The sequence below is a fragment of the Blennius ocellaris genome (genome assembly GCF_963422515.1).
Source record: "Blennius ocellaris genome assembly, chromosome: 3".
Lineage (NCBI taxonomy): Eukaryota > Metazoa > Chordata > Actinopteri > Blenniiformes > Blenniidae > Blennius > Blennius ocellaris.
Window position 1 is genome coordinate 30,591,343 of NC_137652.1, and position 20,611 is coordinate 30,611,953.

At 51.0% G+C, this 20,611-nt stretch overlaps 1 protein-coding gene across 1 annotated transcript in view; it reads right to left on the reverse strand.

Moving 5' to 3' along the window:
- The window catches only part of LOC308148848 (sarcoplasmic/endoplasmic reticulum calcium ATPase 2), a 61,610-nt gene extending 41,060 nt beyond the window's left edge, over positions 1 to 20,550 (reverse strand). Inside the window, exon 1 of the mRNA XM_080520379.1 lies at positions 20,284 to 20,550. The gene's annotated coding sequence lies outside the window, so the exon portion shown is untranslated. The remainder of the gene's footprint in view (positions 1 to 20,283) is intronic.
- Positions 20,551 to 20,611: the final 61 nt, after the last annotated feature.

Below are 20,611 nucleotides of genomic sequence, written 5' to 3' on the forward strand. Positions count from 1 at the left end.
GTCATGGAGAGACTGGTCCTGGCACACCTCAGACCGCTGGTGTGCCCATCGCAAGACCCCCTGCAGTTTGCATATCAGCCCCATGTTGGGGTTGATGATGCAATCATCTACCTGCTGCAGAAGGCGTTTTCCTCCCTGGACAGACCCAACTCCTCAGTCAGGATCATGTTCTTCCACTTCTCCAGCGCCTTCAACACCATCCAGCCCAGACTGCTGAGGGCCGAACTGGAGAACATGAGGTTGCTGCTCCCCTCATCACTTGGGTGGACGACTATCTGACGGGCAGACCGCAGTTTGTGAGATTACAGAACTGTGTGTCTGGTGGTCTGATCAGTAACATCGGGGCCCCCCAGGGAACTGTGTGTCTGGTCGTCTGATCAGTAGCGTCGGGGCCCCCCCAGGGAACTGTGTGTCTGGTGGTCTGATCAGTAACATCGTGGCCCCCCAGGGAACTGTGTGTCTGGTGGTCTGATCAGTACCATCGGGGCCCCCCAGGGAACTGTGTGTCTGGTGATCTGATCAGTAACATCGGGGCCCCCCAGGGAACTGTGTGTCTGGTGGTCTGATCAGTAACATCGGGGGCCCCCGGGGAACTGTACTGTCCCCCTTCCTCTTCACCACATACACATCTGACTTCAAGTACTGCACTGAGTCGTGTCATCTGCAGAAATTCTCTGATGACACGGCCATTGTGGGGTGTGTTGGGGGCGGGGGGGAAGGCGGAGTACAGGGTCCTGGTTGAGCGATTTGTGAAGTGGTGTGGGGAGAAGCACCTGCTGCTGAACGTGGAGAAGACGAGGGACATGGTGGTGGACTTCAGGAGGAACAAGCCCCTGCCCTCTCCAGTCAGCATCAGTGGGAAGGACGTGGACTTAGTGGACTCCTATAAGTACCTGGGTGTCACACTGGACCATAAACTGGACTGGGAAGGACGTGGACTTAGTGGACTCCTATAAGTACCTGGGTGTCACACTGGACCATAAACTGGACTGGTCCACCAACACACAGGTTCTACAAGAAGGGCCTGAGCCGGCTTCACTTCCTGAGGAGGCTCAGGTCCTTTAATGTCTGCAACAAGATGCTGCACATGTTCTATCAGTCTGTCGTTGCAAGCACCATCTTTTTTGCTGCGGTGTCCTGGGGTGTCCTGCGGTGTCCTGGGGTGCCCTGGGGTGTCCTGGGGTGTCCTGGGGTGTCCTGGGGTGTCCTGGGGTGCCCTGCAGTGTCCTGGGGTGCCCTGGGGTGTCCTGGGGTGTCCTGGGGTGTCCTGTGGTGTCCTGGGGTGCGGGCATCAAGGCAAAGGACGCCAACAGACTGAACAAAGTGATCAGGAAGGCAGAGTCTGTTGTTGGCTCCAAGCTTGTCCCCCTGAGGAGGTGGTGGAGGACAGGATGCTGGCAAAACTGCTAGCAATCATGGACAACCCCCCCCCCCCCCCCCCCCCCCCACAAGACACTGGACAAGCTGAAGAGCAGCTGATCCAACCTGCTGCTCGAAGGAACATTACAGGAAGTCGTTCCTCCCCACGGCAATAAGACTTTTTAACTCGTCGTCTACCTCCGTCAGAGCCTCAATATAATTACTCATGCTTATTTCTAAGTGCCCATGTTCAGTTCTGTGTTTTACTAAATGTATGTCCTACCCAGATATTTTATGTCCTACCCAGATATTTTTACATTTTATATTTTTATTTTTTACTTTTATATTCTATTCTATTGTATTTTATAACATTCCTAGGTACCAGAATGCTGCAACAAAACAATTTCCCTTCGGGGATGGATAAAGTTATTATCTATCTATCTTAATCAACTCAATGTGCCCAGAGTTAGAGAAAAAACAGTGAGAGCCACAGGAGTTTACACTGAGTGAAAACAAAAGGCACCCCGCTCCCCTTCCGTCGGGGTACCAGGACCATGGAACGGGTCTGAGGTTGAGCTGCTGTCTGCTGATTGGTCAGTGATTTACTACACGCCCTCAATATGTTAACGTGCCGGCTGAATCCTCTGCTGTCAGTGTGGTCAGCTGTGCTCTGGTTGTTTTTATTTTCATTTTCTTTTCTTTGCTGCTCAACTTTAGTGTTTGTGGTGAAAGAGCAACTTGAGGCAGGGGGAGACCGGGGGGAGGGACTTTGCATCGCGTTGGAGCTTTCTGTTTACAGCATAGCGCTCGCCGTGGCGTGGATGCACGCCCGGGACACCGGAGTCTGGAGCTTTCGTCTCCGGCGCTGACCGCGCTCCGGCAGCTCCACTTTTCAGAGGCGGTCAGCGTTCTGTTCAGCCGCGGTCAGTGGCGCTTTATCGCGGGGACGGACCGCGGAAGCGATCAAAAGGAGCTCGGAGCTCGGCGCCTCCGTGTTCCGACGCTGAGCTGCCGGACCGCGATCAGCGCCGGAGTGGAGAACCTCCTGCGTTTGAGCAGAAAGCTCAGACTCCCGTGTCTGAGCCTCAGCCAACTGGAGGGAACGCTCCGGCCACTTGCCCCACACCCGAGCGCTCGAGTGCGGGGCAAGTTGCCTCAAGTCGCGGGCAAGTGTCCGAGCGACTCGCTCTCTCACAACAAACACGGAAGTTGCGCTGCAGCTCTCCGCTGCAAAAAATGACTGCTGCAAAAAGTAACTTTTTTTTTTTCCGCTGCAAAAAAAAACAGTGCAAAGTGGAGAATTTAAACAACAACAGAGGATTCATAAGATCTACATCTGACGACATTCTTTTCTGTTATAATGTCACATTTATAATGTCAGCTCATAAGCCCCGCCCACTTTTCATGCTCCTCTCTGCAGTGGGGACGCGACCCAAAATTTCGGTCGGGGTCTCTATTCCATACCGCTCCGCTCCGTCCCGGCACTTGTGTGCGGTGGAACCGGGGCTATAGTGTCTGAAAGTCAGAAAGAGAATCTTCTGTAGACACATGAAAACTGAAGAGGAGCACTTTGATAATGGACCAGCTCACCAACACTTCTGAAGGCATTCAGCCTTTCAAAGAAATGATGAAATCTGAAGCATTTGTAGAGATGTGCTTGCCACAATTTGAGAAAACTGGTGTGATGACAAAGTAAAGGATGGACTACTTCCATAAAGAGGCCAACAATTACTCTGATCTAACATAAATTCCACTGAACCACAAGAAGAGAGCGGATCAAAGGATCCAACCTCAATACTTTTTAAATGAAAACAGTCAGAAAGTGGATCTAAAACAAAGGTTTTAGCGGTTGCTAGCTGGAGTTGGGGGATGTGTGGAGAGAGGCTCCTCAGCGTAAATTCAATAACTTCGCGAAAAGACTCGATACTCCAGCAGAAAGTGAACATCTCAATAAACAGAAAAAAAATTTAACAAAAAGACTCAACAGACAAAAGTCATAATGCGGAAAACTCAAGATAAAAACAGCAATGATCGCAAAGTAGCATCACAAGCTAACGGCAACCCGTGCGGAGCTACAGGACGCTTCAGAACGAGCGTAACGTCAGGAGACCGAGACAATAAAATAACTAAAATCCAAGCTGCAGAGGGACAACCACAACTCTAGAAAGGAGACTGACACCTTTTGCACAGAAGTGAGTGTTGAAATGTTGAAGGACTGAGTGGGTGAGATGGAGACAGGACTGGGGCAAGTGGAGGACGTGGCTGCAGGACTGAGTGGGTGAGATGGAGACGGGACTGGGGCAAGTGGAGGACGTGGCTGCAGGACTGAGTGGGTGAGGTGGAGACACTACTGGGGCAAGTGGAGGACGTGGCTGCAGGACTGAGTGGGTGAGGTGGAGACGGGACTGGGGCAAGTGGAGGACGTGGCTGCAGGACTGAGTGGGTGAGGTGGAGACGGGACTGGGGCAAGTGGAGGACGTGGCTGCAGGACTGAGTGGGTGAGGTGGAGACGGGACTGGGGCAAGTGGAGGACGTGGCTGCAGGACTGAGTGGGTGAGGTGGAGACGGGACTGGGGCAAGTGGAGGACGTGGCTGCAGGACTGAGTGGGTGAGATGGAGACAGGACTGGGGCAAGTGGAGGACGTGGCTGCAGGACTGAGTGGGTGAGATGGAGACAGGACTGGGGCAAGTGGAGGACGTGGCTGCAGGACTGAGTGGGTGAGATGGAGACAGGACTGGGGCAAGTGGAGGACGTGGCTGCAGGACTGAGTGGGTGAGATGGAGACAGGACTGGGGCAAGTGGGGGACGTGGCTGCAGGACTGAGTGGGTGAGATGGAGACAGGACTGGGGCAAGTGGAGGACGTGGCTGCAGGACTGAGTGGGTGAGATGGAGACAGGACTGGGGCAAGTGGAGGACGTGGCTGCAGGACTGAGTGGGTGAGATGGAGACAGGACTGGGGCAAGTGGAGGACGTGGCTGCAGGACTGAGTGGGTGAGATGGAGACACGACTGGAGCAAGTGGGGGTCGTGGCTGCAGGACTGAGTGGGTGAGATGGAGACACGACTGGAGCAAGTGGGGGTCGTGGCTGCAGGAATGACCGAAGCTCACAACAGTTGTAAATCGGCAGAGAACTACAACAAAAGTCTCAGATTTGGAGTCCAGATCAAGAAGAAACAGTATCTCTGGAGTTGCAGGGGTCCAGGAGGGAGGCCATGTGATGATCTTGGTCTCAGACCTTCTCAAACGGGAGCTGCCACTGCCCAGAGACATGGACCTGAAGAGACAGCGGGCTCACCAGTCCCTCGCCATGAAACCAAGACCCGAGGACCCGAGACCCCTTCTCATTAACCTCCAGGAATTCACAACTAAAGAAACGGTGTCAAGAGAAGCTTGGAAACGGGGTAAGATTCAAGCGCCCGCTGTTCTTCGATCACGACTACGCAGGACATCTGAAAATATAAGGTTCCCGGGACCCACAGGTTCTGTACCTGGGACTGATCCAGAAGGAGTTATTAAGAAAGAAGACAGGTCCCTCTTCAAAATAATGGTTGTCGTCCATGAGAAGGCCATGGCCAGGAACTGCTTAAGAAGCGATGCCCCAAAAAGCGAGCATTGGACGTTCATTATGGAGGAGATTTATGCAAAGGAGGAAATGACTTTTCATCTGCCAATCAAAACATGTGACTTTGCACACATCTTTTTATTTTTATCTTTATTTGTTATCTTTTTTGTTTTTGCTGTGCATTTATAAACAAAACTAAATAAAGAGTTGAAAAAACCCCTAACATTTTAACCTCCTGTGCATTACATGTTTAGTTAAGCTGCACTGGCTCCAACTGAATCAAACAACTGTACTGAAGTGCTTTGTTTCAGAATGGTGATTCAAAGTGTAACACCTTGGCAGAGGGAGAACCAGTCCGTCCACCTTAAAGAGTTGTGCCCCCCGGTCTCCTCCGTGTTGGGGACACCGTGGATCGCGTGACGTGGCGATGGTTTACTGGGACTCTTTCTACTGCACCCTGATGGACACGAGCGCTTCCAACCTCTTTGAACTGCAGATGTGTAAGGTTGGAAACGCACACTCCTTTCACTGCCTCGTCATTTATCCACCTCCTGGTGCCACGTGGCGCTCGCTTCGTTCTCGATGAATGTACTGAGTCTCTGTCATCCATCATTAAACTGGAGATTAAACTGGTTTTAATTCTTGGGGATTTTAATCTCCATGCTGATGATCCCTCTTGTCCCGTGCAGCTGAACTGTTAACTGTTATGGACTACTTTAACTTTGCCTAGCACATTACTGTTCTCACACATAAAAAAGGCCACACTCTAGATTAGTTTTTGGGTTTTTTTTGGACTAAACGTTGACCAGGCTTTTCAAATAAACAACCACTGTTGTATCCTATTTGACCTGTCATTACATTGTCTCCTACTACTTCCAATGTGGCAACGCAGAAACGCATCGTCAATGAACCATCAGTTAGTGGTTTTTCTACATCTTTTTATCCCTCCTCCTTTAGAGATTGTGAAAATGTTCAAAAACCTATGGATCGCTTTAATAGCCATTGTTTGACTGTTCTGGACACTGTAGCTCCTGATAAACTCTCCTTTGGTGTGAATACAAAACCTTGTCCGTTGATTAATCAAGCCATATCTAGCTTCAGAAGAAACTGTTGGAAAGTGGAGCGCCTGTAGAAAGCCACTAAATTAGAAGTTCATAGGCTCCATCTTAAAGAAATGACCACTGAGTTGAACGAAATTGTAAAACATGCCTGCTCAGCATATTTTTCTAAGCTCATCTCAAACAGTAAAAAAAAACCTACAATACTGTTTGACAGTATTGAGCATCTTGTGGCACCTTCAACTCCTGAAGTGCCTGTCCACACACAGGAAGGATGTAATGACTCAGGTCCAGCATCAGTCCTCCCCTGAACAGCTTCTGCACTGTATCTTCTCCACTGTCGTCCTGGTCGTCCTTCACTCCTGTCAGCGTTGAGGATGACAAGATTTTAGTGAGCAAGCTGAAGCCCTCATCAAGCCCCGCTGACATTATACCCACATCTCTGTTCATAAATGTTTTTGATGGAGTTGGTCCTTGGGTTCTAAAACTGCTCAACCTCTCACCTGAATCTGGCTCGTCCCCAGCTCCTTAAAGCATGCTGTGGGGAACCCTGTTCTCAAAAAAACGAATCCCGATTCCATGGAGCCAAAAAACTACAGGCCAACATCAAAACTCCCGTTTCTCTCAGAAACCTTACCTTGGAAAAAGCAGTGTCAACCCAGCTCACCTGGTATTTGGAACAGCATGAGTTCTATGACAAATTTCAATCAGGCTTTAGTAAAATGCTCTCTACTGAAACGGCTCTATTAAAAGTCTGAAATGACAGGATGATGGCAGTTGACTGGGGTCACTTCACAGTCCTGGTCTTACTGGACTTAACATCTGCTCTTGATACGCTGGACCACAATATACTGCTCAGCAGACTGGCTGGGTCCTTCAGGGTTCTCCTCCTACATACAAGGAAGAACTTTCAATGTTGCCGTCAACAACAAACTGTCCCACGTGTCCAACCTGTCCTGGGGAGTGGCTCAAGGCTCTGTCCTGGGTCCTGTTCTGTTTATTGGACCTTTTGCCTCTCAGTCGTCTCATTGGTGACTTTCAACATATGTCCTACTGAGGACATCCAGTTGTTCTGCTCCTTCACTGACTCACTTTCACGTCTTGTCTACTTGTTTGGAATGTGTGACCTGCATTAAAAACGGGCTTTCTTCAAATGACCTCCAGATAAATGCTGACAAAACACAAACTCTGATCATTGCCCCTGATCAAAAACCTCCTTGGTGCCCTGGGCGACTGTTAGAACCTCAGGAACCTCAGGTCTTGTCTTTAGAGGACCACTCCTGACAACTGAGCAACAACTGCTTTTTCCACCTGAGAACATCTCTAACGTGAGCAGGAGGCTGTCCAAACCAGATGTTGAAGTGAGAATTCATGCTTTCATTTCGTCTCTGCTTTCATTACTACAATTCCATTTTCACCTGCTTTACTAAGACCGCCCTCGGCAGGCTTCAGATCATACAAACTCAGCAGCTACACTCTTGACACGTTCAGTTAAAACGGCCCACATCACCCCCTAACCCTTTCAGGCTGTAGCCCCCAGACTGTGGAATGACTTTTTTAAAAAGCATTGAAAACATTTTTATTGAAGAAAGCTTTTATCTATTTATTTCCCTCACTTTTACTGTGTTTATGTAATTTTGTTTGTTCCATTTTATTGCACCCATTCCTTGTACAACACTTGATTTTTAACTGTGAAAAGCGCATTATAAATAAACTTCACATACTTACCTACTTACTTACTTCAGCACAGTGAATCTGGGTAAAAGTACACCCACAAATATGAACATCAAGCTCTAGAGAACCAAAGGAATCGTCTTAAACACAAGCAAAGCCGCAAACATCTTGCACACAAATGTTCATGATGCTTGATTAGATTAAAGAAGGATAGTGGAAGAACTGACTGTTTACTTTGTGAGGATAATTCACTTTTTTTCCAAATGAACAACTGATTCTGTCCAATGCATTTCAAGAAGGCCATGACTCATTTCATTGAGTGAGTGCTGGTTATTTCCATGATCTCCTCCCACCATTGTGACCCTGTGCTAGAAAAAGTCTGGAATATTTAAAGAGTTCAAAAAGACATAAACACTGAAGGCCACAACACATTCCTCTGGACTCTCTACGAAGTCCCTCCTCTCTGAAACATAGTTCTGGTTCTACTAACACCCCGAGGACCCTTCAACAAGATGCTTTCTTAAATCACATTGGCAGTTTGATGAATGAAATTAACTTGGAACCGATACACCAGGCTACACCTGCTGAATGCCTGGGAATTTAAACATTTCCAGGTTGGTCAATTATGTTAAGTTATACAAACTTTATGAAACTTATATCAAATGTATTCCTTTAACTTCCGCCCATCATCTTCAATACTGTTCACAGTGTTGGAATGGTATAGTGTGCAGCTACTTATGGTTGAGAGCAGGTTCATCTGGACAGGCGAGGGCAGACACACCAGGATAGAAGAGGGTAGGAACACCTGAACTGGTGAAGGTAGATACACCTGGACAGGTGAGCAGTGTTTCCTCTAAGATTTTGTTCAGCAGTGGGGGCAGGGTCAAAGTTTTTATGTTATTAAAAATAAAGAAATGGAGCAAAAAAAAAGAAGCTTTAATTTTCCCACAAACACCCAGAAATCTAGGAAAAAATAGACCTTAAAGGTTGCATTCTAATTTAATGTGGACTACAAAATACACATGTGATGAATTGTAGGACCAGTTTATGTTGAAGGAACCAAACACCAAATAATATATTATGGGAGAAAGAAAAAAAAAATTATATATACAGTGGGGTGAACAAGTATTTGATACACTGCTGATTTTTGAAGTTTTCCCACTTACAAAGCATGTAGAGGTGTGTAATGTGTATCAAAGGTACTCTTCAACTGTGAGGGACACAATCTAAAACAAAAATGCAGAAAATCACAGTGGAGGATTTTTTAATAATTAATTTCCATTGTATTGCATGACAGAAGTATTTGATACATCAGACAAACAACTCAATATTTGGTACAGAAACCTTTGTTTGCAATTCCAGAGATCAGACGTAGTTCTTCACCAGCTTTGCACTGCAGCAGGGATTCTGGCCATTCCTCCATACAGATGTTCTCCAGAGCGTCCAGGGTTCAGGCCACTCCTCCATACAGATGTTCTCCAGAGCGTTCAGGGTTCAGGCCACTCCTCCATACAGATGTTCTCCAGAGCGTTCAGGGTTCAGACCATTCCTCCATACAGATGTTCTCCAGAGCGTTCAGGGTTCAGGCCAATCCTCCATACAGATGTTCTCAAGAGCGTTCAGGGTTCAGGCCACTCCTCCATACAGATGTTCTCCAGAGCGTTCAGGGTTCAGGCCACTCCTCCATACAGATGTTCTCCAGAGTTTCAGGTTTCAGGCCACTCCTCCATACAGATGTTCTCCAGAGCGTCCAGGGTTCAGGCCACTCCTCCATACAGATGTTCTCCAGAGCGTTCAGGGTTCAGGCCACTCCTCCATACAGATGTTCTCCAGAGCGTCCAGGGTTCAGGCCACTCCTCCATACAGATGTTCTCCAGAGCGTCCAGGGTTCAGGCCACTCCTCCATACAGATGTTGTCCAGAGTTTCAGGTTTCAGGCCACTCCTCCATACAGATGTTCTCCAGAGCGTCCAGGGTTCAGGCCACTCCTCCATACAGATGTTCTCCAGAGCGTCCAGGGTTCAGGCCACTCCTCCATACAGATGTTCTCCAGAGCATCCAGGGTTCAGGCCACTCCTCCATACAGAATTTGTCCAGAGCGTCCAGGGTTCAGGCCATTCCTCCATACAGATGTTCTCCAGAGCATTCAGGGTTCAGGCCACTCCTCCATACAGATGTTCTCCAGAGCGTCCAGGGTTCAGGCCACTCCTCCATACAGATGTTCTCCAGAGCGTCCAGGGTTCAGGCCACTCCTCCATACAGATGTTCTCCAGAGCGTCCAGGGTTCAGGCCACTCCTCCATACAGATGTTGTCCAGAGTTTCAGGTTTCAGGCCACTCCTCCATACAGATGTTCTCCAGAGCGTCCATGGTTCAGGCCACTCCTCCATACAGATGTTCTCCAGAGCGTTCAGGGTTCAGGCCACTCCTCCATACAGATGTTCTCCAGAGCGTCCAGGGTTCAGGCCACTCCTCCATACAGATGTTCTCCAGAGCGTCCAGGGTTCAGGCCACTCCTCCATACAGATGTTCTCCAGAGCGTTCAGGGTTCAGACCATTCCTCCATACAGATATTCTCCAGAGCGTTCAGGGTTCAGGCCAATCCTCCATACAGATGTTCTCAAGAGCGTTCAGGGTTCAGGCCACTCCTCCATACAGATGTTCTCCAGAGCGTCCAGGGTTCAGGCCACTCCTCCATACAGATGTTCTCCAGAGTTTCAGGTTTCAGGCCACTCCTCCATACAGATGTTCTCCAGAGCGTCCAGGGTTCAGGCCACTCCTCCATACAGATGTTCTCCAGAGCGTCCAGGGTTCAGGCCACTCCTCCATACAGATGTTCTCCAGAGCGTCCAGGGTTCAGGCCACTCCTCCATACAGAATTTGTCCAGAGCGTCCAGGGTTCAGGCCACTCCTCCATACAGATGTTCTCCAGAGCGTTCAGGGTTCAGGCCACTCCTCCATACAGATGTTCTCCAGAGCGTCCAGGGTTCAGGCCACTCCTCCATACAGATGTTCTCCAGAGCATCCAGGGTTCAGGCCACTCCTCCATACAGATGTTCTCCAGAGCGTCCAGGGTTCAGGCCACTCCTCCATACAGATGTTGTCCAGAGTTTCAGGTTTCAGGCCACTCCTCCATACAGATGTTCTCCAGAGCGTCCAGGGTTCAGGCCACTCCTCCATACAGATGTTCTCCAGAGCGTCCAGGGTTCAGGCCACTCCTCCATACAGATGTTCTCCAGAGCGTCCAGGGTTCAGGCCACTCCTCCATACAGATGTTCTCCAGAGCGTTCAGGTTTCAGGCCACTCCTCCATACAGATGTTCTCCAGAGCGTTCAGGGTTCAGGCCACTCCTCCATACAGATGTTCTCCAGAGTTTCAGGCTGTCGCTGGGCAACACAGACTTTCTGCTCTCTCCAAAGATTTTCTATTGGGTTCAGGTCTGGAGACTGGCTGGGCCACTCCAGGACCTTGAGATGCTTCCTACGGAGTCACTCCAGGACCTTGAGATGCTTCCTACGGAGACACTCCAGAACCTTGAGATGATTCCTACGGAGTCACTCCAGGACCTTGAGATGCTTCCTACAGAGCCACTCCAGGACCTTGAGATGCTTCCTACGGAGCCACTCCAAGACCTTGAGATGCTTCCTACAGAGCCACTCCAGGACCTTGAGACGCTTCCTAGAGAGCCACTCCAGGACCTTGAGATGCTTCCTACAGAGCCACTCCAAGACCTTGAGATGCTTCCTACGGCCACACTCCAGGACCTTGAGATGCTTCCTACGGAGCCACTCCAGGACCTTGAGGTGCTTCCTACGGAGCCACTCCAGGACCTTGAGGCGCTTCCTACGGAGCCACTCCAGGACCTTGAGGCGCTTCCTACGGAGCCACTCCAGGACCTTGAGACGCTTCCTACGGAGCCACTCCAGGAGCTTGAGACGCTTCCTACAGAGCCACTCCAAGACCTTGAGATGCTTCCTACGGCGCCACTCCAGGACCTTGAGATGCTTCCTACGGAGCCACTCCAGGACCTTGAGGTGCTTCCTACGGAGCCACTCCAGGACCTTGAGGTGCTTCCTACGGAGCCACTCCAGGACTTTGAGGTGCTTCCTACGGAGCCACTCCAGGACCTTGAGGCGCTTCCTACGGAGCCACTCCAGGACCTTGAGATGCTTCCTACGGAGCCACTCCAGGACCTTGAGATGCTTCCTACGGAGCCACTCCAGGACCTTTAGGTGCTTCCTACGGAGGAACTCCAGGACCTTGAGATGCTTCCTACAGAGCCACTCCAGGACCTTGAGATGATTCCTACGGAGTCACTCCAGGACCTTGAGATGCTTCCAAGAGAGCCACTCCAGGACCTAGAGATGCTTCCAAGAGAGCCACTCCAGGACCTTGAGATGATTCCTACGGAGTCACTCCAGGACCTTGAGATGCTTCCAAGAGAGCCACTCCAGGACCTTGAGATGCTTCCAAGAGAGCCACTCCAGGACCTTGAGATGCTTCCAAGAGAGCCACTCCAGGACCTTGAGATGCTTCCAAGAGAGCCACTCCAGAACCTTGAGACGCTTCCTACGGAGTCACTCCAGAACCTTGAGACGCTTCCTACGGAGCCACTCCAGGACCTTGAGATGCTTCATCCAGAGCCACTCCAGGACCATGAGACGCTTCCTACGGAGCCACTCCAGGACCTTGAGATGCTTCCTACGGAGCCACTCCAGGACCTTGAGACGCTTCCAAGAGAGCCACTCCAGGACCTTGAGATGCTTCCAAGAGAGCCACTCCAGGACCTTGAGATGCTTCCAAGAGAGCCACTCCAGGACCTTGAGATGCTTCCGACAGAGCCACTCCAGGACCTTGAGATGAGACCTTGAGAAGACCATCTTCACTGCTCTTACTGAGGGAAGGAGGTTGTTGGCCCAGGTCTCACCATACATGGCCTCATCATCCTCCCTCAATACAGTCAGTCGTCCCTTTGCAGAAAGCATCCCCATACAATGATGTTTCCACCTCCATGTTCACAGTTGGGATGGTGTTGTTGGGGTTGTACTCATCCTTCTTCTTTCTCCAAACACGGCGAGTGTTAGACCAAAAAGCTCCACTTTTGTCTCATCACACCACATGACCTTCTCCCAGTCCTCCTCTGGATCATCCACATGGTCATTGGCAAACTTCAGACAGGCCTTGACATGCACTGGCTTGAGCAGGAGGGCCTTGACATGCTGTCTTGAGCAGGGGGACCTTGACATGTTGTCTTGAGCAGGAGGACCTTGACATGCTGTCTTGAGCAGGGGGAGCTTGACATGCTGTCTTGAGCAGGGGGAGCTTGACATGCTGTCTTGAGCAGGGGGAGCTTGACATGCTGTCTTGAGCAGGAGGACCTTGACATGCTGTCTTGAGCAGGGGGAGCTTGACATGTTGTCTTGAGCAGGAGGACCTTGACATGCTGTCTTGAGCAGGGGGACCTTGACATGCTGTCTTGAGCAGGAGGACCTTGACATGCTGTCTTGAGCAGGGGGAGCTTGACATGCTGTCTTGAGCAGGGGGACCTTGACATGCTGTCTTGAGCAGGGGGACCTTGACATGCTGTCTTGAGCAGGGGGACCTTGACATGCTGTGGGGGACCTTGACATGCTGTCTTGAGCAGGGGGACCTTGACATGCTGTCTTGAGCATGAGGGCCTTGACATGCTGTCTTGAGCAGGGGGAGCTTGCGTGCAGTGCAGGATTATAATCCATGATGGCGGAGTGTTACTGATGGTTTTCTTTGAGACGGTGGTCCCAGCTCTCTCCAGGTCATTGACCAGGTCCTGCCGTGTGGTTCTGGCCTCATCCCTCACTGTCCTCATGATCATTGATGCCCCACGAGGACAGATCTTGCATGGCGCTCCAGAGGGAGATCGACCGTTGTCTTGAACTTCTTCCATTTCCTGATAATTGCACCAACAGTTGTTGCCTTCCCACCAAGCTGCTTCTCTTGTCCTGGAGCCCAGCCTTGTGCAGGTCTACAGTTTATCCCTGATGTCCTTGCCTCTTGTCCTGGAGCCCAGCCTTGTACAGGTCTACAGTTTATCCCTGATGTCCTTGCCTCTTGTCCTGGAGCCCAGCCTTGTGCAGGTCTACAGTTTATCCCTGATGTCCTTGCACAGCCCTCTGGTCTCGGCCATTGTGGACAGGTTGGAGTGTGGACAGGTGTCTCTTATACAGGTAAGGAGTTCAAACAGGTGCAGTTAATACAGGTAATGAGTGGAGAACAGGAGGGCTTCTTAAAGAAGAACTAACAGGAGCCTCAATTGTTACTGGTTGATAGGCCATCAATACTTCTGTCATGAATACAATGGAAATTAATTATTTAAAAATCCTCCACTGTGACTTTCTGCATTTTTGTTTTAGATTGTGTCCCTCACAGTTGAATAGGACCTGTGATACACATTACACACCTCTACATGCTTTGTAAGAGGGAAAACGTCAACAATCAGCAGTGTATCAAACACTTGTTCTCCCCACTGTATATATATGTATATATATATATATATACAAATAATAAATTAATAAATCAATAAATACTGTCACTCTGCCGGCTGATTCTTAATACGGAAGATTTGGACAATAGAAGAGGCGTTGCCTCGATCGCTTCTAAAGCCGTTATAATAATGCACTATGTGTGGCAGCCATCTTGGATTTTTCTAATTTTAAATTGGATTCAACATACTAAAAAACCCATGTATACAAATGTTCATGCTTTCATTTGGAAGTGAACATCTTTTTGACACATCTGCCCAGCTATCAGGGACATTTCACTGGCTTTCCATGTATTGAATGACAACAGTGACTTGATTCAACTCTTGAACACAGAACAATAAAACAAAGACAGATATTAGTCCTAAAAGAGCCCAGTCAGAGTGTTTGTTCAAGCATTAACTTTGACTCAAAACTGATCATTCTGTAAACATTTAATTGGTTTCTATGCAGTTTCTGGCCTCAATGATTAATTTGTGAGTGGTGGTCGCATAAACATACATAAACTCTCCACCCGCATTGGGCCGTTCGAGGCCGTTCGAGGCCGGTCGAGGCCGTTAGAGGCCGTTAGAGGCCGTTAGAGGCCGGTCGAGGCCGTTCGAGGCCGTTCGAGGCCGGTCGAGGCCGTTCGAGGCCGTTCGAGGCCGTTCGAGGCCGTTCGAGGCCGGTCGAGGCCGGTCGAGGCCGGTCGAGGCCGGTCGAGGCCGGTCGAGGCCGGTCGAGGCCGGTCGAGGCCGGTCGAGGCCGGTCGAGGCCGTTCGAGGCCGTTCGAGGCCGTTCGAGGCCGTTCGAGGCCGTTAGAGGCCGTTCGAGGCCGTTAGAGGCCGGTCGAGGCCGTTCGAGGCCGGTCGAGGCCGGTCTAGGCCGGTCTAGGCCGGTCGAGGCCGGTCGAGGCCGTTCGAGGCCGTTAGAGGCCGTTAGAGGCCGCTAGAGGCCGGTCGAGGCCGGTCGAGGCCGTTCGAGGCCGTTAGAGGCTGGTCGAGGCTGGTCTAGGCCGGTCGAGGCTGTCAATGAGCTTTGACTTCTAGTAGTGGTAAAACAACATTACGGAGCATGACAAGGTAGTGAAGATGGCTGTACAAATCGCTTTTAAAAGGGTTCATCCATCACATTTTATGTGTAAGTACATCAAAAATGATTCGTAAAACTTTCCTGTATGTAGCGATGATAGCATTTCTTCATTACAGGGTAAAAACTCTTCATTTAACTTGTCTTTGTTTTTTTCTTCTTGTGAAGCATCTTCGACTGCCTAAAAAGTGCTATGTGATGTATTGTTATTATTCAAATGAAAGCTGCAGACATTGTTGAACGGATCCCTGCTACTTGCAGGACTCCAACTGAGAATGTCCCATGAATGACAGCAGTGGCAATATTTTAAAAGTTCAATAAAAGCATGGAAACTGTAGTAGCTCAAAGTTGATGGATTTTAAAGGTAAATTGAATGGTTTTCCTATCCACAGAAACAAATAATAAATGAATAAATCATCCATCCATCATATCCATTGACTACCGCTTATCCGGGACCGGGTCGCGGAGGCAGCAGTCCAAGCAGAGTTGCCCAGACTTCCCTCACCCCAGACTCTTCCTCCAGCTCCTCCATTGGCACCCCAAGGTGTTCCCAGGCCAGAGAGAGACGTAGTCCCTCCAGCGTGTCCTGGGTCTGCCCCGAGGCCTCCTACCGGAGGGACATGCCTGGAACACCTCCCTGGGGAGGCGACCGGGGGGCATCCGAAATAGATGCCTGAGCCACCTCAGCTGGCTCCTCTCGATGTGGAGGAGCAGCGGCTCTACTCCGAGCTCCTCCCTGGTGACTGAGCTCCTCACCCTATCTCTAAGGGTGACTGAGCTCCTCACCCTATCTCTAAGGGTGACTGAGCTCCTCACCCTATCTCTAAGGGTGACGGAGCTCCTCACCCTATCTCTAAGGGTGACTGAGCTCCTCACCCTATCTCTAAGGGTGACTGAGCTCCTCACCCTATCTCTAAGGGTGACGGAGCTCCTCACCCTATCTCTAAGGTGACTGAGCTCCTCACCCTATCTCTAAGGGTGACTGAGCTCCTCACCCTATCTCTAAGGGTGACTGAGCTCCTCCCCCTATCTCTAAGGGTGACTGAGCTCCTCACCCTATCTCTAAGGGTGACTGAGCTCCTCCCCCTATCTCTAAGGGTACGCCCAGCCACCCTACGGAGGAAGCTCATTTCAGCCGCTTGTATCCGGGATTTGGTTCTTTCAGTCATGACCCATAGTTCATGACCATAGGTGAGGGGAGGAACGAAGATCGACCGGTAAATCCAGAGCTTGGTCTTTTGGCTCAGCTCCTTCTTCACCACGACGGACCGATACAACGTCCGCATGACTGCAGACGCTGCACCGATCCGCCTGTCGATCTCACGCTCCATCTTCCCCCCACTCGTGAACAAGACCCCAAGATACTTGAAGTCCTCCACCTGGGACAAGGGCACTCCACCGACCTGGAGGGGGCAAGACACCTTTGTCCGGTCGAGAACCATGGCCTCGGATTTAGAGGTGCTGATCCTCATCCCAGCTGCTTCACACTCGGCTGTGAACCGCGTCAGTGTACGCTGAAGGTCCAGGTTTGATGGAGCCAACAGAACCACATCATCTGCAAATAGCAGAGATGAGATCCTGTGGTCCCCAAACTGGACCCCCTCCGGCCCCCGGCTGTGCCTAGAGATTCTGTCCATATATATATGATGAACAGAATTGGTGATAAAGGACAGTCCTGCTGGAGACCAACGTGCACTGGGAACAGGTCTGACTTACTGCCGGCAATGTGAACCAGACTCCTGCTCTGGGAATACAAGGACTGAACAGCCCTCAACAAGGGACCCCGGACTCCATACTCCCGGAGCACCCCCCACAGGACATCTTGGGGGACACGGTCGAACGCCTTCTCCAGATCCACAAAACACATGTGGACTGGTTGGGCGAACTCCCACGAACCCCCAAGCACCTGGTGGAGGGTATAGAGCTGGTCCAGTGTTCCACCATCAGGAGAACCTGGTGGAGGGTATAGAGCTGGTCCAGTGTTCCACCATCAGGAGAACCTGGTGGAGGGTATAGAGCTGGTCCAGTGTTCCACCATCAGGAGAACCTGGTGGAGGGTATAGAGCTGGTCCAGTGTTCCACCATCAGGAGCACCTGGTGGAGGGTATAGAGCTGGTCCAGTGTTCCACCATCAGGAGAACCTGGTGGAGGGTATAGAGCTGGTCCAGTGTTCCACGACCAGGACGGAAACCGCATTGTTCCTCTTGGATCCGAGGTTCGACTAACGGCCGGACCCTCCTCTCCAGTACCCTGGAATAGACTTTCCCGGGGAGGCTGAGGAGTGTGATCCCTCTGTAGTTGGAACACACCCTCCGATCCCCCTTCTTGAAGAGAGGGACCACCACCCCGGTCTGCCAGTCCAGAGGTACTGTCCCCGCCCGCCACGCGATGTTGCAGAAATGAGTCAGCCACGACAGTCCCTGCACATCCAGAGACTTAAGGAACTCTGGGCGAATCTCATCCACTCCCGGTGCCTTGCCACCGAGGAGCTTCACAACAACCTCGGTGACTTCAGCTTGGGAAATGGACGAGTCCACCTCTGAGAACCCAGCCTCTGCTTCCTCAATGGAAGACGTGGTGGTGGGATTGAGGAGGTCCTCGAAGTATTCCTTCCACCGCCCAACGATATCCCCAGTTGAGGTCAACAGCTCCCCACTTCCACTGTAAACAGTGTTGGTGGAGAACTGCTTCCCCCGCCGAAGGCGCCGGACGGTTTGCCAGAATTTCCTCGGGGCTGACCGAAAGTCCTCCTCCATGGCCTCTCCGAACTCCTCCCAGACCAGAGTTTTTGCCTCCACCACAGCCCGGGCTGCAGCTCGCTTGGCCTGCCGGTACCTGTCGATTGCCTCGGGAGTCCTATGAGCTAACAGTGCCCAGTAGGACTCCTTCTTCAGCTTGACGGCATCCCTTACTTCCGGTGTCCACCACCGGGTTCGGGGATTGCCGCCACGACAGGCGCCAGAGACCCTGCGGCCACAGCTCCGAGCAGCAGCTTCAACAATGGAAGTGGAGAACATGGTCCACTCGGACTCAATGTCTCCAGCCTCCCTCGGGATCTGTGAGAAGCTCTTCCGGAGGGGGAAGTTGAAAACTGCGCGGACGGAGGGCTCGGCCAGATGTTCCCAGCAGACCCTCATAACACGTTTGGGCCTGTCGAGTCTATCCTCCTCCCGGTCCAGCGCATCCAACTCACCACCAGGTGGTCATCAGTTGATAGCTCTGCCCCTCTCTTTACCCGAGTGTCCAAGACACGCGGCCAGAGATCAGATGACACGACCACAAAGTCTATCATTGACCTCCGGCCTAGGGTGTCCTGGTGCCACGTGCACTTATGGACACCCCTGTGCTCCAACATGGTGTTCGTTATGGACAAGCTGTGACTGGCACAGAAGTCCAATAACAGAACACCGCTCAGGTTCAGGTCAGGGAGGCCGTTCCTCCCAATCACCCCCTTCCAAGTCTCACTGTCATTGCCCACGTGGGCGTTGAAGTCCCCCAGGAGAACAATGGAGTCCCCAGTTGGGGCACTATCCAGCACCCCTCCCAGGGACTCCAAGAAGGTTGGGTACTCTGAGCTGCTGTTCGGTGCATAGGCCGAGACAACAGTCAGAGACCTGTCCCCTACTTGAAGGCGTAGGGACGCAACCCTCTCGTTCACCGGGGTGAACTCCAACACATGGCGGCTGAGCTGTGGGGCAATAAGCAAGCCCACTCTAGCCCGCCACCTTACACCGCGGGCAACTCCAGAGACGTGGAATATCCAGCCCCTGTGGAGGAGCTGGGTTCCAGAGTCCAAGCTGTGAGTGGAGGTGAGCCCAACTATATCTAGACGGTATCTCTCAGCCTCCCTCACAAGCTCGGGCTCCTTCCCCCCCAGCGAAGTCACATTCCATGTCCCAAAAGCCAGAGTCCGTGTCCGGGGATCGGGTCGTCGAGGCCCCTGCCGTCGACTGCCACCCAATCCACACTGCACCCGACCCCTACGGCAGCCTCTGTAGGTGGTGGGCCCACAGGAGGATGAGGAGGAGGGGCCCGCGTCATCCCTTCGGGCTGAGCCCGGCCGAGTCCCGCGGGCAAGAACGCGGCCACCAGGCGCGTGCGAGCCTCCACCCCGGGCCTGGCTCCAGGGTGTGGCCCCGGCTGTGCCAATCCGGGCGACGTCACTTCTCTCCTCTGGTGTATGTTCATAGGGATCTTCTGAACTGCTTTTAGTCTGACCCGTCGCCTCGGACCTGTTTGCCTTGGGAGACCCTACTGGGGGGCATAAAGCCCCCCGACAACATAGCTCCGAGGGTCATTCGGGTGCTCAAACTCCCCACCACGATAAGGTTGCAGTTCAAGGGGGAGTAAATCAATAATATAAAAAAAATCTATATATATATATATATATATATATATATATATATATATATATATATATATATTGTTAATACTCATGTTACATTTTTCAATTATTATTCTATATAAATAACAACAAACTAAATAAAATATAGATTTTGTAAATAAACAGACTTTATGACAAATGTTCCTTCGTTTTCTATTGGTAATGTATCATGTTGTTTCTTTATCATTGATTCTATGTTAAATAGCAGTAAATATCAGAATCAGTTTTATTGCCAGATATGTTGAACGTAGCAGGATTTTGACTGTGGTAGGAACTTTTGGAGCAAGTGCAACATTAAATAATAACAATAAACAAAAAAATGTATATAAACAGTGGGGACAACAAAGAATGAGAGGTGTGAATCCTGCACTGAACGAGCTCATGGCTCATTATGGATGAATGAACAGTGTTTCGCGGTACTTTTTGTCATTCTAACGATGGTGGATGTTCGCCACCACCAGAAGTGGGTTGATGTGCGTTCTGCTCTCTGCTCACTGGGTGGGCCGCGGGCCGCAGGTTGGACAGACTCCAGCCTCCCTAGCAGCACCGGGCACCGGGCACCGGGCACCGGGCACCGGGCAGCTCCCCGGAGCGCAGGGCTCCAGGACGAGGAGCGGTGAGCGGCCGGCAGCCTTCACCCAGCTGGAGGAACAGGTTGCTTACCGGAGCACGGTCTCTGTCCAGGGTCCAGCTGGAGGATGTAATCGCAGCTCTTCGCTCCTCACGACGACGACACACCGCTGCGGAAACACCGAGGCTCGTTCAATAACACTTTGACAGCTGATCAGAAGGGAGACCGCATCATAAACGTATATCCATTAAAGCTACTCCCGAATGTTGAATACAAATAAAGCTTTGCGGGCAAATCCTCTCCGAAATCTTATTTAAGAAGACTTTCTCCATGAAAGAGGGTGTAGTTACTCCATTTGAAGGCTGGATGAGAGTATCTGTGGGCCAGGAACCAGACGACAGACCTCTGCAGAATTTAGCG